Source organism: Pleurodeles waltl, chromosome 2_2, assembly GCF_031143425.1.
Source record: "Pleurodeles waltl isolate 20211129_DDA chromosome 2_2, aPleWal1.hap1.20221129, whole genome shotgun sequence".
Lineage (NCBI taxonomy): Eukaryota > Metazoa > Chordata > Amphibia > Caudata > Salamandridae > Pleurodeles > Pleurodeles waltl.
This window is the reverse complement of record NC_090439.1, coordinates 1007241775-1007247774: the sequence shown is the minus strand read 5'-3', so window position 1 is coordinate 1007247774 and position 6000 is coordinate 1007241775. Positions and strand designations below refer to the sequence as shown.

At 39.8% G+C, this 6000-nt stretch overlaps 1 long non-coding RNA gene across 1 annotated transcript in view; it reads right to left on the bottom strand.

Annotated features, from left to right (window-relative positions):
* Window positions 1–2485: 2485 nt before the first annotated feature.
* Window positions 2486–6000, bottom strand: part of LOC138274471 (uncharacterized) — a 28192-nt gene continuing 24677 nt past the window's right edge. Inside the window, exon 3 of the long non-coding RNA XR_011200383.1 lies at window positions 2486–2614. This is a non-coding gene — a long non-coding RNA (uncharacterized lncRNA). The remainder of the gene's footprint in view (window positions 2615–6000) is intronic.

The window sequence follows — 6000 nt, the reverse complement described above, 5'->3', positions numbered from 1 at the left end:
TTACATGCAGCTCTAAACCTATTAGCACATGAAAAAGCACACTACCCCCTTTTAACTCTGAACCCCATGATGGTCTGCATGAAACTTGTCATATCCACAGATGATTAAACTTGTGAAATGTCTGCTAGATGTCAGGTGGAATCGTCAAAGGATTCCACAGTTATTACTGTGACCCGTTCCCCCTTCCAACTGTGTTTTTTTTAACAACTTTAAAGATACAGTAAGCAAAACACGTTAAAAATCTGATAAATGTCATGTTAGTCTGTCAAACAGCACTAAAGTTATAGGCAAATCAAAAAACACCTTTCCATTTGTCAAAATAGCTCTGTAATTAACCCTTCAAATCCCGCCCAACATGTTGTTTTAACGCTCATTTCTGCAAAACTACTAAACAAATTTGCTGCAAACTGAGGAAAGCAAAGGCATTCCTCTTTGTAACATTCTGGATTTATGCCAAGTTTGGTATAATTTCATACAGTATTTTTTGTTATGGCAAAAAGCAAAAGTTCCTAAAGATAAAATTGAAAATGCTGTTTGAGCTGGTTCTCTGCTGGGTGACATATTTGGGAACCACATCTCATCCATTGAACTAGGTATGTCCCAAAACTCTATATTAGCAAAAGCATTATTCAGTCTCTACTCGAACCCGTCTCAGTCTCTACTCGAACCCCTCTGCCAAACACTGATAGACTCTGGTGTCATTATACCGTCAACACGCTGATGGCACGCAGCTGTATCTAGAGTCTGTGCATCAGTAGCATCATCACTCCCTAGCCATGCCTCACGAAAATCTAGCACCAGATATAAAAAAACTACAGCTTGTTAAATTACCAAAAAACATGATTTATTCCTATCTCTTCTAGACACTGTTCTCCTAAACAAACTCGAATTTGATGATTTCCACTAATCGTTTTCCTCACCTGATCAATCTTCGGATTTAACCACAACATACATGTCAACACTTATCAACAAGACAGCACAATATGCAAACTTGTGCTATGTCCTATGCTCTTTGCATAAAATTAAGCACTTTATGTCATTCAACCAGCTAAACTTGAAAGCTCAAATGCTAGTAATTTTGCGTCTGGGTTATGCCAATGCCATTTTATCAGGGGTCCCTGAATGAGTGACACTGAAGACCATTTTTATTTCTTCGGCTGATACCCACAAAGAGAACAATTTAACTACATCTCCCTGGCGGTCACAGAGCTATATTGGCATCCAATCCATGTCAGAACAAAATTTAAAAGATGCTGTTTGACTTACATGATTCTGCACATGGGCACCATTCACCACCCACCTGGGCATCACACTACTAACTGTCTCCAGAAAACAGAAGAGACTTTGAAGCAAAGACATTTTTCACTCGAAAACAATAAAATCTGGGAAATCCTTTACTGGCACCGAAAGCAGTTTCCCATTAGATGAATCTGTGATTGTAAACCATTAAATCTGAGACATCCTGTAGCATCTCACTCTTGTATGCCAGTAGTGTGACATTTAAAGCTCACTAACTCCTTTTCAGTTTAGTAGCAGATAGAAAATCAGAAATAGATAAATACGTGAAATACGTGGGTTCATGTCAGTCTACTCACTTTGTGATATAGAGGCAGAAACCTGTCTGGGGCATTGTGTTCTTGACCAAGGATCGGAAGTGTCAAGAGGCCAAGGCTCCTATGATGGCCTGTTTCCGTCTCCATCTACAAGGGACTGCTTTATCCTCAGCAGTACTGTTTCCAAAGAGGTCAAGTCTTTCTTCCATTGCTCTTTTCTCTGGGAATGTCCAGCCTGTGGTGACTAGACTAGACTTCCCAAACACTTGACCCCCGTTTTTATCGCCCTGTGCTGTTATTGTAATATCTTGCCTCTAACAATTCCATTGCCCAGCCTGCTATTTATTTGGTGTCCTGTACCCATGATTGCCAGTACACAATGTCCTTAGTTCAGCCATGTGGCTGTGCGGCCTTAGATATGGTTTTCTATGGGTCTGCCCTGTTCACAGCAGGCCCTCCAACAAGCATTTCCCTGTCTATATCCACTAAGCCCTGCAGGGAAAATTAACAATGGCACCCACAAAGCGGTACAAAAATTCCCTATGATTAGGGGATACTCTTATAGGTTAAGCGCGCAAGCGCTTTGACCTGTTGTAAATATTGTTGGCTTTTAACCACGCTGACCTCACACCCATCACTTTAATTTGTTTGGGGGCTTGCCTTTTAAAAAACACTTGATGTAATTGGTGAATGCTTTACGTTTGTCTCGCCTTGGGCGGTCTGGTTACCGCCTTGGACAGTGATCCTGTTATAGGGATAATTGCACGATTGCCGATATACTTAAGCATGGACGAACTACTTTTTTTTTCATTTGTCTGTGCTTTGTGGCTGCCATGGCGCTCACAGAACTCAGAGTATGAATTTGATTAGCGGTATTGTTTTTACAATATATGCACTCTGTCCTGTGTTAGGTTCTTGATCCGACACGAACGGCGTTTACAAGTATTTTATTGAAGTTTTAAAGGTACATCAATACAGCCACCACAACAGGACTTGCATCGCCTGCCGTTTCTTCTCCAACTCTCCTTGTTGCCTGGTTGCAGTCATTCCCGTTGATGTACCTAAGAATCCATTAGGTACATCACAGTTAAAGACACATCACAACACATCTTCCCCCCAAATAAATGTACAAACATTTATTAATGTAAAACAATCGAAAAAATATTCAACACAACCTACTATATGCATTAGCCTTATACCCTATATGGACAATAGAAGTACAGTTCCCACAATTAATCACACATTAGAGGAACCAGGAGAAAGATCACACACAGTCCTTAAGATATTCCGGCTTACTTCTCATGTGGACCTCCCTGTATGAAGTAGTGGTTTTATGACTATGACCAATTTCCCTTCTAATTCCCCAATCAAAATCATGTTGGTTGGCTTTTATCACTCTAGGATTCCAATTACGCTTAGCCAATCTAAACATGCTCCATACGTCTCCGTTTTCCAGAGTTCCAACATTTTTCTTCAGCTCTTTGATACGAAATGGTCCTATGAACATAGACTCCCCCTTAAACGACCACCTTGGTTTCTTCACAAATACCAATTCCCCTAATTTCCAGTTCCTAGCAACAGCACCATGCTTATTATCAAATTGCTCTTTATACTTCCATTGATGAATAACAACATAGCTCCCATCAACACTCTCATAACTGTTTGCAAAACCTTGAACAAACTTAGAATAATATTCTGCTAATCCTAAACAGGATCGAACACCATCTTTATCAACCGGAGCAGGTGCTTTGACAATGAATTGAGTCAGACTCATCTTGCGTTTAATACCCTCTCCAGAAATGACATGTCCCAAGCATGTTACTGTGTTTACTCTAAATTGACACTTCTCTTTTTACTGTGAGTCCATTATCTCTTAATTTCACCAGTACTTCCCTTAAAGTAACATCATGAGCTGCTTCTTTGTCACCATAAATGAGGATATCATCCTGCAAAAACAACACATTCTCAATCCCTTCCAGGACCTTCTTCATTAATCTCTGAAAACATGCAGCTGCTGATGCTAATCCAAACGGTAACCTCTTGAACCTAAATGCCCCCAGAGGTGTTACAAAAGATGTGAGGTGTTGGGAGTCCTTATGTACCATTACTTGATGACAGGCTGCAGACAGATCCATTACGCTGAAAATCTTCGCAACTTTAAGCATGGATAACGCATCTGCTATGTTGGGTAAAGGTTGGCCATCCAACCACATGCGTTGTTTCAAATCCCTCAAGACAACACAATTCCTCATCTTAGTGCCGTTATCCTTTGGTACTAACACCACTGGGGCCAACCATTCCAATGATTCAATTTCCTCAATGACATCAATGTTCTTGAGTTTGTCTAACTCCTGCTCCAAAAGGTTCAACATAAGATTCAGTATCTTCCTTACTTCGTGAACAACAGGACTGACTGCATTCTTGAGAATTACTTTATGTTCTAAATTCTTGAGAACTCCAAGTTGATCCATAAACACATCTGGGAATTCCTTGATTACATCCTCTCCACCACTTACACTTTCTATTAACATGGCTTGATCAGTGGCATTAGGGTTTAATATGATACCCAAATCCTTCTGGTGTTGCAAACCTAACAAGTTGTCACCTCTTTTGGCCACATTTATTTTCCCCACTGTTTCTCGCCCCTTGAAATGAATTTTCATTATGTTATATATATAATGAGGTCAGTTTTGAGCCCTCCATACCCTCCTGGATTGATATCAGGTTCCTTTAATTCTATGCCTTGTTTCCCAAAAGTAAGTTCCCGATTTTTTTCTCCAACTAAGGTATACGGTGATCCTGAGTCTGCAAAAACTGTGACTTCCTTGTCATCAATAGTAATTTGACATTCAGGCATTTTTATACGACCAACATCCATGTCATCCTTATGAATTTCATTCATTGTATCCTGCGATATGCATAATACAGTGTGTTGATGCATATCTGGTAGATCAATATTAATTACTTTAATACTCCTGCATACTTTTATGATGTGTCCCTTTTTTCCACAACCTTTGCATGTTAAATTCGTAGCAAAACAGGTAGGACTACTCAAAAAATGATTTGGGTTGCCACTTCTGTAGCAGTTAGTTTAGAAATTTTCTTTAAAATCTTTTGTTGTCCTTCCTTTAATTTTCTCTGTGCTCTGTGTATTCTTGACGCTGAGCATTTCCACTTGGTTGATCATATCATAATCATCTTCTTCTACACCAGTTGTGTTCACTTGTGACACACTTGCCTTAAGAGGTTTTTCTCGCATTTCTCAAACCCAACCTGTTGTGTGTTCCATACCCTCCACAATGTCCAGTGCCTCTTTTAACGTTGGATTATTTGCCAGCAGTTTTTCCTGAACTTGTGGATTATTGGTGCAACGTACTAATTGGTCTGTAATCAATGAGTCAGTGAGGTCTCCAAAATCGCATGTACGTGCCATGCTCTTAAGTGATGCTATATAATTTTCCACTTTTTCTGTTTTCCCTTGAATTCTTGAAAATAATTTGTGTCTTTCCATAACTATGTTTATTTTTGGTCCAAAGTGTCTTTCCAACATTAACATAGACATTTCAAAAATATCTTGTGGTTCCCCTTCTGCAGTACCTATAGTGATTTTGTCAAGACTTTCAGAAATGTTACAACCTTCAGTTCGCAAATTGTATAGAAGTACACCTTGTTTCCTTGCTGGAGAGAATTTTTCTCCACCTATCGCTATTATGCAAGAGTCAAGCATTTTTTTCCATCTCTTCCAAGGTGGTATTGGATCCCCTGCATCATATAGGAATTGTGGAGGTGGTAACATGCTCTCTGTGGCCATTTCAAGGTAAGTAAAATGACACAGTAAGGGCAATACCTGGCAATTCAAATACTAGAAAATATTGTATAATGGTAGTTTGGATGCAACTATCTTATTTTACTGTGGTGGCTGTGCTTGATTAATTATTTTCCTTTTTAATATATGAATGCAGCCTTGTTTCTATTAGTGCTGGGTTACACTAGATAGTCCCTTTTCTATTTCTAGTCCCTGGGATTGTGCTTGGTAGTCCTCTTTCTATTTCTGTATTTACTCCTCTCCATGTCTCTTCCGATCAATCAGACAGCGTGTGCAGACAGCTTACACAGAAGGAAGCGTCCTGTCCTCTTTCTATTCCTGTATCTATTCCTCTCCGTGTCTCTTCCTCTTCCCGATGAGTCAGACAACGTGTGCCGACAGCGTGTGTAGAAAGCAGCGTCCCTCCTTGCCGTACAATGATGAATTCGGTGAGTACAGCACAAAATGTGTAATGGAGGCAAATAGTTAATTTTAAGAACTGTACGTATCTGTGCACATGCAACACACAACTCGGTTTGCCGTAGCTAAGGATACACAGCTCGCACACTGTTAAATGAAAACAGTGCACACGCTATAACTACGATAAAACATCAGTGAAATACATTGGATCTGTAGCAAAAA